Genomic DNA, 12,051 nt, shown 5'->3' on the forward strand with positions numbered 1-12,051 from the left:
AGAAAAGAAGCTGGATGATCTTCTTTACCTGGCTGTTGATAAGATTAAAAGAGCGCTTCTGAAAGCGTTACACAAACCATGTTATGGGTCACTAACCACACACCCCACAGCACCCGATTCGAAGTGAGGAATAGGTAAACGCTGGTTGAAGTGATTGGTTTTGCTGTTCCTTTCAGTCTCCAATCACAAACTAATCTCTGCGCGGCCTGGGGCAATGACCACAAATCTGGGAGCTGCAGCCGGGATAGAGGCGAGCGCGGAGACCCCGGAGAGGGCATGGCAACAATAGAGCACTTCACTGGTTGGCGGGGCTTGGGAGGCCCGGCCAGAGACCACCTAGGCCCCACTCCCCGAATCCCGGATGTGAGGAGAGACGTCCAGAGCCCACTCAACGTTCCCCGGAGGGTAGCCGGACCCTACTAGCCATCACCCCAGCTGGCACTTCCCAGGACGCGCCCAAGCCCCGCCCGCTACCTCAGGTAGGCCGTCTGCACCAGCCAATCCTCAAGAAGCCTGGGCGCGGAAGGCGGTGCTGCCCTGGCCGGAAGTGACGTGTGCGCTTGGCTGGCCGCGGAGTCCGCCGCGGCGGCTGAGGCAGCTGAGCGGAAAATGGCTCGGACAGTGGCCACTGCTGCGGGTCGGGTTGTGGTGGGAACCGAGGCTCAGGCAGTGTGAGGTGAGGAGCGGTGTGTGCGACGGGAGCCGGTTCCTGGGACCTAGCTCTGGAAGGGCGGCGAGGTGTCCCGGGGATTCCAGGATGGAAGGGTCCTTTGCCGGAGCCCCCAGTCCCGCGGGTGCCCGCCTCTGACCCTCCGTCCGTACTCTTGGCGCTGCCCTAGTCCGGCTCACCTCCATCCGGGCCTTGCTTACACCCAGGCTGTCGCCAACTGCCCCGGCAAAGGTGCGAGGGGCCGGCGCCCCGCCAGGCCCTCTCTCGGGGACTGAGGCGGAGGGGCTGGGAGTTAGTTTTGTCCCAGAGGGGGAGGGGAGGGGAGGCTACCCCCTTGTCCCTCGGGACCGGGCTGGAGCCGCACTGGCCGGTCCTATTTTCTTGACGAGATGTTAAATCTGGCGAGTGTGTGTTGCACTTCTCACTTTTGTTCTCATTCCCCAACCTCCTTTTTTCACCTCCTTCTCTCTCCTATCTCGTGATTTGGGGCTAATGAACCTTTTATCATCCCACTTCCCCGCTGTACCCGTTTTTGGTTTTTGTTTTTTTGTGTGCCGCGATTCCACTTGCTAGGGGACGATTATTATTTCAGTGTGTATTTAGCGCATCATCTTCTGGGAGGGCGGCCGGAATAACTTCCTGAGTGACGGAGGAACAAAAATAATTGAAGATAAAAACAGCATGTACTTATTTCCCTCCCTAAATGTTTTGGCTTTAAAAACGAGATTCTTTAGCTGTGAAATTTTTTTTTTTTGGAAGTAGGGAGCAGGGATTGAGAAAGGAAATGAGGAAGGAGGAAACCGAGGAGGAAAGTCAGGAGATAACACGGAAGAACCTGTAGTAGTTCTTTCCCTATATTCTCCTGATAGAAGTTGAGGTTGTAATTATGTTTTTATTTTTAACAGTGGGTGTTTAATTGAGTCTAAGGAAAGAGGCCTTCTTCTTTGAACAAGATTACCTATTAAAGAAATACCCTAAAACTTTCCAGGTGGATGTTAGGCAGAAAAGCTGTGTTGTGAAAATTGTTTAATATATTGGAGCATCAAAGCCATAAATGAGAAGAGAATCAGAAAAAAAGAAAACTATTATTAGAAGAGTGGTGAAGATACAGTTTAAAGGGGGAAGACTGCATAGGAAGTCCATGAACACTGATTTCAAGAGAGACTTTGTACCTTTGCCTCTTAGGCTTGGGGCCAAGGCTTCCTAAGAGACTCAGCAGCTCTGCCATAGTTGAGGTGGGTGCTCTTATTCTTGGTAGCAAATTAGATGAACAAGCCTTAATTGAGGTCTATATAGTTGAAGATAACTGCTTCTTTAACATTAAGACAGTCTTTGAGTACTGAAAGCATTATGACTGAATGAAAATAGAGAGATTTTATTATTTAACTCAAACTTAATTCAAAAGTGATTTTTATGTAGTACAAAGCACCTAACAGAGCTTCCACAAGTTAGTTTGCATAAATTAACATATTCTAAAAATTTTTTCTGATGAAAATCTCTTGCTATTTGTATTTTGAATGCACATTACTTGCAGTTTGTTTTTGGTTTTTTGCTTGCAGTTTTGCTTGAAAATCAATATATTTTAATGTTTTCTTCCATTGGTTTCTCAATTTTTTTCTGTTTTATGGAATATGAAAGCTGGCAGCCTTGTGTTTAGGAATTTTAGAAACTATAATTTTAGTAATTAGCTGTGTATTAACATGGTTTTTCTCCTTTCAGCCATGAATGGTTCCAAAATTTTCAATTAATTGATTGCAGCTTCAGTTCCCATGTTCAGGAATCTTTCCTTCATCTTGCATGTTTTCTTACTTGGTAAACACACGTAGTAAGTGAACTTTTACACCTAACGAAGTGTTGGATTTCCCAAGAGATCAGATTCTTATCAGAGCATCAGACCAGACTTTTCAGAGCAGCAGCAGTGCAAAAGCACTTTTTTTGTGTGTGACAGACAGAGAGAGAGAGAGAGAGACAGAGAAGGACAGATAGGGTTAGACAGGAAGGGAGAGAGATGAGAGTCATCAATCCTTCCTTGCGGCACCTTAGTTGTTCATTGATTGCTTTCTCACATGTGCCTTGATGGGGGGATACAGCAGAGCGAGTCACCCTTTGCTCAAGCCAGTGACGTTTGGGCTCAAGCCAGCATTCATGGGGTCATGTCTCTGATCCCCACGCTTGAGCCAGCGACCTCAGTGCTCAAGCTGGTGAGCCGGTGCTCAAGCCAGTGACCTCGGGGTTTTGAGCCTGGGCCCTCTGTGTCCCAGTCCAATGCTCTATGCCAGGGGTCCCCAAACTACGGCCTGCGGGCTGCATGCGGCCCCCTAAGGCCATTTATCTGGTCCCCCGCTGCACTTTCGGAAGGGACACCTCTTTCATTGGTGGTCAGTGAGAGGAGCATAGTTCCCATTGAAATACTGGTCAGTTTGTTGATTTAAATTTACTTGTTCTTTATTTTAAACTAGAAAGCCCAGCGGTCATACGAAATGACCGCTGTTCTAGATATTATAAATTGTAATTAAAATGATTTGTGCAAAGGTGTCTGCTAATTCAAACTGAATTACCCAGGGCAGGCGGCGAGGACTCCCCTTTGCTTAGTGCCCCACGGGGTTTCCCCCTTCTACTTGCTTAATTGCTTAAAGTAGAGTGCAATGAAGGAAACCACTGGCGGTACATTTCTTAAGAGCCACCGAGAAAGACGCATTTGCTCTGTGACTGAAGCCTTGTCTTTCTCTGCTCAGTGGTTTCTTTTTGTTGAGAAAGCCGTTTTTGTGCAGCTTTAGCTCCTTTTCTCTCCTCTTCAGTGCTGTATTTTCTAGGAGGCATTCTTAAAAGAAATTACGTTAAGACGTAGTTTTTATGTAAAACAGATGATTGCCAATGCAAATAAATGTTCACCTCCCCCCCACACACGCTCAATTTGCATTCAGCCTTAAATTGTTTCAAAAGCAGATGATTGCCAATGCAAACAAATATTCACCTTCCCTCTGACCCGCTCAATTTGCGTTCAGCCATGGCAACTTCACCCCATTGGCTAGTACAGTTACGCAAGCAACCAATAAGCTATCGGCGACAAACAGACACTTAAGCTGCATATAATAAAGATACTGTATTTGTTCCCGTTTTGTTTTTTTACTTTAAAATAAGATATGTGCAGTGTGCATAGGGATTTGTTCATAGTTTTTTTTATAGTCTGGCCCTCCAATGGTCTGAGGGACAGTGAACTGGCTCCCTGTGTAAAAAGTTTGGGGACCCCTGCTCTATGCACTGCGCCACCGCCTGTTCAAGCACAAAGAGCTTTTTTTTTTAATGCTTTGTAACTTGTATTGCTTTGTTAACATAAATTAACCATTTTATTACATAGTTACCATATTCCAAAAAAGAATGTGGACAGGTAAATGATAAAGATGAATGTTTTAGTTTTGTGCATTCACATAGTACATGATTTGATTTGTTAGTTGACCCTCAGTAGGACTAAAACTTGACCCCCTGAAAGATCTTATTTTCAGAGCCCTGCAAAGGTGCTTGGAACGCAGTGGTTTCTGGGATAGAAAAATGAATGAGACAGTGCTTGCTATAAAGAAGTTCTAGTCTACCTGAGGAGACAAACACACAAATTATAACAGTATGGTTATAAGGGCAATAGTGGATCCAGATAGTACTGAAAAGGATGTGATCACCTGGGCTGAGAGAGAGGGAATGAGTACATCTGATAAGATAATGCTCAAATTAAATCTTAAAAGATTAATTCCTTTTATTTATAAGGGTAGAATTAAAGTGATCATGTTCTAGACCCTGCTGTGGTACTATCAAGCAGTGAGATATCAATATTTGGAGAAGAATTTAGATCTTAAACTGTTGCCGTAGTAAAAAGGTAATGAGGTGTCAAGGACAGAGTTACTTCAATGCACAGAGTACAACTTGGGGGGAAAACTTAGATAAGAGAAAGTATGTTTAAGGAAGGATTCACAAGGCTTATTTGAAAAGATAAGGACAAGACAAAGTAAGTAAAAGATGAGACAATAAATATCTGCTATGAAGAATTTAGGCCTGTGGTCAAATTTTATATTATTTGGATGATTCAGGAAATCTTAGCACAGGCTATGAACTTGTGGCTTGAGAATATAGTATGGAAGACATGGTTAGGAGAGATTGGAGACTATAACTGAGCAGCAGAGTAATGCTAGTTCCTGTTGTGAAATGAGTAGGGATTTGATAAGGAATTTGACTACAAGAAGAGAAAGGAATAGGCAGTGTTAAGAAAATTGGTTAAAGATTTTGCAGTATTGAAGCAGGCTATTTTAAAAAGGTATTTTCCTATAAAAACAGAAATTGTCAGTTTACCTTCAGAAAATAACAGAAGCAGGAAGAGATTAAGTATTGTCAAAGTTCTGCTATGGAATGAGAGGAAAAAGCAAAGACAAAAGTCCTCTTTCAAGATAAAAAGGTATGGAAAATGAGAGGAGACAATGGAGAGAAACCAATGCAGGTAGACTTAGGAAAATACATGTCTAATTAGGGAAGAGAAAAACACTTTTAAAAATTTTCTATTTGCATTTTTGGGAATTATGCAAAGCATGTTTTTCCCTCCCTAAGATAAGCACTAAAGGAGACCTAAAAATACCTATAAAGACCATTGTGCTATGAGTAGCCATAACCAAATCGATTTATTAAGTAACTTTATTTGTATTCCTAAATTTATTTATAACTGTTCTGACTCCTTTTTTTTAACTTTAGTGTGTGTGTGTGTGTGTGTGTGTTTTCGTTTTTGGTGTGTTTTTTTTGAGACCACAGTGCTGAGTTGGAAAAGGTGCTCTTTGGCTCCAGGTTTCATAGCCTGGTTTTATCTGATTAAACTTCATAATGACACTTATCAGACTGGAATTTTGCCTGTATTGCAATGATACTGTAACTGTTCAGGGTTTTTTTTGTGTGTGTGTGTTTTAAAGAATTTATTTATTGAATTTAGGGGCGGGGAGGGAAGAGCAGGAAGCATCAACTTGCAGTAGTTGCTTCTTGTATGTGCCTTGACCCGGCAAGCTTGGGGTTTCGAACTGGCAACCTTAGCATTCCAGGTCGATGCTCTGTCTACTGTGCCACCACAGGTCAGACACTGTTCAGGTTTTTTAAAAATCAGATTTATTGAGATACAATTTACTTATAATGAAGTCTATCTGTTTTAGGTGTACGGCTCTATAAATTATGAGAAATAGCAACAATGTATACTACCACTTCAATTAAGATGTAGAATATTTCCATCACTTGGAAAGGTGCCCTAATGATCCTTTGTAATCAATCCTTTCCACTCACCTCCAGTCTCTGCCAGCAACATTTTTTGTTTCTATAATTTTGCTTTTCCAGAATGTCATATAAATCGGCATCATACACTATATGCAGCTTTTTGAGTCTTGCTTCTTTAATGCAGCATAATGATTTTGAGATTCAATAAACTGCCTTAAAATTAAACTAGTTTTTAGAACAATTTTAGATAATAAAAGTAGTACAGAGAATTCCCATAAACTCTGGACCTAGTTTCCCCTATTATTATTTTTTTATGTATGTAAACTATTGATATTTGCTAATTGTTAAAAATAAGAGTCTAAAATTAAGCTTTTTGAAGATGGAGCCCTGACCAAATAGCTTGGTTGGTTAGAACATCGTCCCAAGGCACAAAGGTTGCCGGTTCAATTCTCAGTTAGGTTACGTACAGGAACAGCTTGGTGTGTGTGTGTGTGTGTGTGTGTCTCTCTCTCTCTCTCTCTCTCCCCCTCCCCCCCCACCTTCCCTTCTCTTTCTCTCTCCCCTCTCTCCCCCTCCCCCTCCCTCTCCCCCCCTACTTCTCTCTTGCTCAAATCAATAAATTAAAAAAAAATTTTTTTTTAAAGTGAAAAATTGTGTGGTTTCTGTCAAGATGACTTACTGTAAATTCTATAACAAAATTTGTTACCTTAACCATTTTAAGTGTACAATTCAGTGACATTAATTTTATTTATAAGGTGTATAACCATCAACACCATGTTTTCAAAATTTTTTCACCACCTTACACAGAAATTCTGTACCTATTTAGCTGTAACTACATATTCCCCCTCATTCCAACCCCTGTTGACTGCCAGTCTACCTCTGTCTCAATGAATTTACCCATTCTAGATATTTTATATAGGTGAAATTATGCAATATTTGTTCTTATTTAACCTTGTATGCTGTTTTCATACATGTAGCATGTATCAGAACTTTATTTTAATGGTTGAATAAATATTCCATTGTATGTAATGCGCCACATTTTGTATATCCTTTTGTTGATGGATACTTGGATTGTTGGCAGCTTTTAGCTATTGTGACTAATGTTGTTGTGCATTTGTGTACAGATATAAAAGTCTGTTTTTAATTCTTTTGGATATATACCTAAGAGTGGCCTTATGGTAGTTCCGTTGAATTTTTTTGCGGAAACACCAAAGTACTTTTCAAAGTGGCTTCACTATTTTACATTCCCATCAGCAGAGTACGAGGATTCCAGTTTCTCCACATCCTTGTCAACACTTATTTTCTTTCTTTTAAATTATAGCCATTCTAGTTTATACGAAGTGGTATCTTGTTGTGGTTTTTATAAACTTTTTTTTTGTGGCAGAGACAGATAGGGACAGACAGACAGGAAGGGAGAGAGATGAGAAACATCAACTCTTGTTGCGGCTCCTCAGTTGTATGTGCCTTGACGGAGGGCGGGGGGCTACAGCAGATCGAGCGACCCCCCCCCCGCCCCCGCTCGAGCCAGCGACCACGAGTTCAAGCTGGTGAGCCCTGCTCAAACCAGATGAGCCCGCGCTCAAGCTGGGCGACCTCAGGGTCTCGAACCTGGGTCCTCGGCATCCCAGTTCGACACTCTATCCACTGCGCCACCACCTGGTAAGGCTCCTTGTGGTTTTGATTTGCATTTCCTTAATGTGTAATGATGTTCAGCATCTTTTCATGTGCTTATTGGCAATAAGCTGTGGGTTTTTTTTGTTTGTTTGTTTGTTTGCATTTTTCTGAAGTGAGAAGCGGGGAGGTAGAGAGACTCCCGCCTGCACCTGACTGCACTAGGGGGGCGATGCTCTGCCCATCTGGGGAGTTGCTCCACTGCAACTGGAGCCATTCTAGTGCCTGAGGCAGAGGCCATAGAGCCATCCTCAGCTCTCGGGCCAACTTTGCTCCAGTGGAGCCTTGGCTATGGGAGGGGAAGAGAAATATAGAGAGGAAGGAGAGGGGGAAGGGTGGATAAGCAGGTAGGTGCTTCTCCTGTGTGCCCTGGCCAGGAATTGAACCCTGGACTTCCACACACTGGGCCAACACTCTTACCGCTGAGGAGCCAGCTGGTCAGGGCCTAAGCTGTGGTTTTTAATGATAGGAATAGACTGCTGGTTGTTCCAATAATTGGACAGATGTAATGTATGTCTTTTTTTGTTTTTCCTCCTCCATTTTTGTTGTAATATATGTATTTTTTAATGCTGTTATGTACTAGGCATTATATAACTATACATATATATATATATAAATCTTTTAAAATATTTTATTTATTGATTTTAGAGAGAGGAGAGAGAGAGGGAAAGAGAAAGGAGGAGTGGTAAACTTTCAGTTCGTAGTAGTTGCTTCTCATGTTTGTCTTGACCAGGCAAGCCCTGGGTTTTGAACTGGTGACCTCAGTGTTCCAGGTCGACGCTCTGTCCACTGTGCCACCACAGGTCAGACTATAAAATCTTATTTAAGTGTACAACACTATGACATGTGATCTGTGTTTTACAGGTGACAAAAGTAAGACAAAGGCAGATTATAGTAGCTTGTTTAAGATTGCACAGTAAGAGGGAGGTGTGATATTAGAGCTCAGGTCCATCGTTTTCTCTTCCTGCTGTTCTATGAAACTAGCAATTTCATGCAATCAGTGTCATGTGAAATCAAGATTTAATTAGCCATAGAAATTGATGGATTTTGAGGATAAAATTCCTGAAGTAGTCATACTAGTTTTTCATTATTATTTCCTATTTGTGGGTTCTCAGTTGTAATTTAGTTTTATTTTTTTCCTACCTTAATCCAAGTTGGAATGGCAGCTTATGCCGTAAGACTTTTTTTTTTTTTTTTTTTTTTTTGAGAGTGGCAGGGAGAGAGAGGGACAAGGAACATCAAGCTGCTCCTGTCTGTGTTCAATAACCTGGCTGGGTAATCAAGCTGGCAACCTCTGCGCCTCTGCACTGTGGGACAGAGGCTCCAGAGCCATCCAGCCAGAGCTTAATTTTTACTGATTTTTTTTTTTTTTTTTTAGAGAGACAGAGAAAGGGAGGGAGAATGAGCGGCGGGGGAAGGAAGCATTTGTTGTTCCACTCAGTCGTGAGTTTTTGGGTTGCTTTTTGTGTGTGCCTTGACTGGGGATCGAACCCACATCCTTGTTGTTTCAGGATGACACTCTTATCCAAGCTAACTGGCCAAGGCCTACCATAAGATTTATCACAAAAGCTTTCTGTTACTTATCATGTTGGAATTGAGTGATATTAAAGTATATTTACTTATTCATGTGAAATGAATGAACAGTAAAGTAGTCCAAAGTTCAGCAATTATCTCCACAAAGCAGTACTACTGTTGAGATTCAGAGTTAGATTGAAAATGGCTTTGTCAGTAAAACTACTTTCAACAGGAACCTCTTGCTGTGACTGTATCTCCCTGTCCTTGTTCCCTCCCAAATACATACAGTTATACACATCTGCAGATATAGAAAGTTATTCTGGATGAATGCTCTGGTTTTTAATCTTTTATGTGTAGAATGTTGCTTCTAAGGGCTGAGGATAATAAGTATGACCACTGCTAGTGCTTGTGAGACTACAGTGTAGCCATTGCTTTTTGTCAAAATAGGAGAGTTATGCCTTTCATTAATTGTAGTACTTAGGTAAAGCATAATTTTAAGTGTGGTACGGAGATTAAAGAATGTGGGAGCCAGGTGAGGCTCATCTGTCTTTAAACTTGTGAAGAAACTGGGGAAAGCTCTTCTTTTAACCTTTTTTATGACTCATTCTTTTCTTATATCCAGTTATGGCTCCAATTTCATCTTTTCTCTAATAAGGAGAAAAATCCTGCTATTATGTGTTTATAATCTTTGTTTTAAAATGGTAAAGCTTGCCATTTATGAAATATTTAAAACTTATCAAAATTTAGGTAATGAAAAGTATATCTGCTTTTCCCTACTCCTAGTCATCCATTTTTCGTTACTCAGTAGTTTCTTATTTTTATTACCTCAGTCTCCTACGGTGTCTCTTCCTTACCAAGTCAGACCTGTCTGTCTGTGCTCTGATTCTCTCTTACTCAACTATACCAAGGATCTGAGCTAGTATTTCTCTCCTAGATCGTGTGCCTTTCAGTCTTTGTTTCCTGAATCCTATTCAACCTACACATATTGAAGTTGTTTCCAGTTTTAAACTGTCATTCCTGACATCTCCTCCTTTTTACCTGTCTCTCCTAGTTCTTTTACTGTCAAAAAATTGAAAGAATAATATGCCTTTGTTACTTGTAATTTCTTACTTTTCAGTTTTCCACAGTTGTGTGAAGTGCCCTCTGTGAAAATCACTAATGGGAGTCTGTGGGGCGGTAAAGTGAGGAGTGACTGCTAACGTGCAACGGTTTTCTTTGGGAGTGATAAAAATGTTTTGAAATGTGGTAGTGGTGATGATTGCATAACTCTGAATACACTAAAAACAACTGAATTGTATACTTTAAATGGGTGAATTTTGTAAGTGAATTATATCCCAAAAAAGTTATCTTTAAAATATTCAGAGCTCTTAGACCTAGAGTGTTTTTCAGTCCTCATCCTATGTCACCTCCTGTAGTTTCTGACAATACGGATTGCTTTCTTCTTAGGATACTCTCTGCTCCCTCATTTCTCTGACACTAGTCTTCATAACCTGTCAGTTATTGTCCTCTGACCTTTTGTTTCCTGCTTAAGTTTTTGTGGCCCTCGTGATTTCTTCCTGGTCTTTTTCTCTCCCTTCATTCTACACATTCTCCCAGGTCAGTCTCAACTACCTTCATTACTTCAGGTCTTTAGTTTTACCCAGGTAACATTTAATATTCATCTCTAGCTAAATTGCTCTGTTGATGCAAGACCCAGTATTTCTCATCACACTGCAAATTTAAATTGTATTTCCCACAAGTACTTCCAAATACAGTGTGTCCATAAAGTCATGGTGCACTTTTGACCGGTCACAGGAAAGCAACAAAAGACGATAGAAATGTGAAATCAGCACCAAATAAAAGGAAAACTCACCCAGTTTCTTTTCTTTCTTTCTTTTTTTTTTATTTTGTACTTTTCTGAAGCTGGAAACGGGGAGACAAGTCAGACAGACTCCCACATGTGCCTGACCGGGATCCACCCGGCACGCCCACAGGGGGCGATGCTCTGCCCATCTGGGGCGTCGCTCTGTCGCCTGGGGTAGAGGCCAAGGAGCCATCCCCAGCGCCCGGGTCATCTTTTGCTCCAATGGAGTTTCGGCTGCGGGAGGGGAAGAGAGAGACAGAGAGGAAGGAGAGGGGGAGGGGTGGAGAAGCAGATGGGCGCCTCTCCTGTGTGCCCTGGCCGGGAATCGAACCCGGGACTTCCGCACGCCAGGCCGATGCTCTACCACTGAGCCAACCGGCCAGGGCCAAACTCTCCTAGTTTCATACCTATCCAGTGCAGTTTGATGTGGGCTCACACACAGATTTTTTAGGGCTCCTTACGTAGCTATCCCGTATAGCCTCTACAGATTCGTCACTGATGGCCTACCAGAACGGGGTTTCTCCACCAAACTGCCGGTTTCCTTCAACTGCTTATCCCACCGAGTAATGTTATTCCTATGTGGTGGCGCTTCGTTATAAACGCGCCGATATTCACGTTGCACTTTGGTCACAGATTCTAATTTAGCGAACCACAGAACACACTGAACTTTCCTCTGTACCGTCCACATCTCGACTGGCATGGCCGTGGACTGCTCTGCTGTATACACGGTGTTATGTCGTCATCTGCGCATGCACGCATGCTGCCACATCATCCTACAGAAACTGGGAGGGTTTTCCTTTTATTTGGTGCAGATATCACATTTCTATCATCTTTTGTTGCTTTCCTGTGGCTGGTCGAAAGTGCACCATGACTTTACGGACACACTGTATTACCTTTAGAAATTTTTTTTTTGGACCTTTTGTTGTGGGTATATAGAAATACAATTGATTTTTGTACATTAGTGTAATATCCAGTAACCTTACTAAATTCTGGCATGTAATTTACACTCTATATGCATATTCTTCAGATTTTTTTTTGTTTTACTTTATCTGTCATTAATATTTTATTTCTTTCTACTTTATCTTAACTTTGGTTTCTTTTTGTTGCCTTTCTAGGT

General features: G+C 41.8%; 1 protein-coding gene across 1 annotated transcript in view; it reads left to right on the top strand.

The window, feature by feature from the left end:
* Nucleotides 1-547: 547 nt before the first annotated feature.
* LOC136392699 (phosphatidylinositol 4-phosphate 3-kinase C2 domain-containing subunit alpha-like) overlaps nucleotides 548-12,051 on the top strand; it is an 85,047-nt gene continuing 73,543 nt past the window's right edge. Inside the window, 1 exon segment of the mRNA XM_066365152.1 lies at nucleotides 548-676. The gene's annotated coding sequence lies outside the window, so the exon portion shown is untranslated.

This window comes from Saccopteryx leptura, chromosome 1, assembly GCF_036850995.1.
Source record: "Saccopteryx leptura isolate mSacLep1 chromosome 1, mSacLep1_pri_phased_curated, whole genome shotgun sequence".
Lineage (NCBI taxonomy): Eukaryota > Metazoa > Chordata > Mammalia > Chiroptera > Emballonuridae > Saccopteryx > Saccopteryx leptura.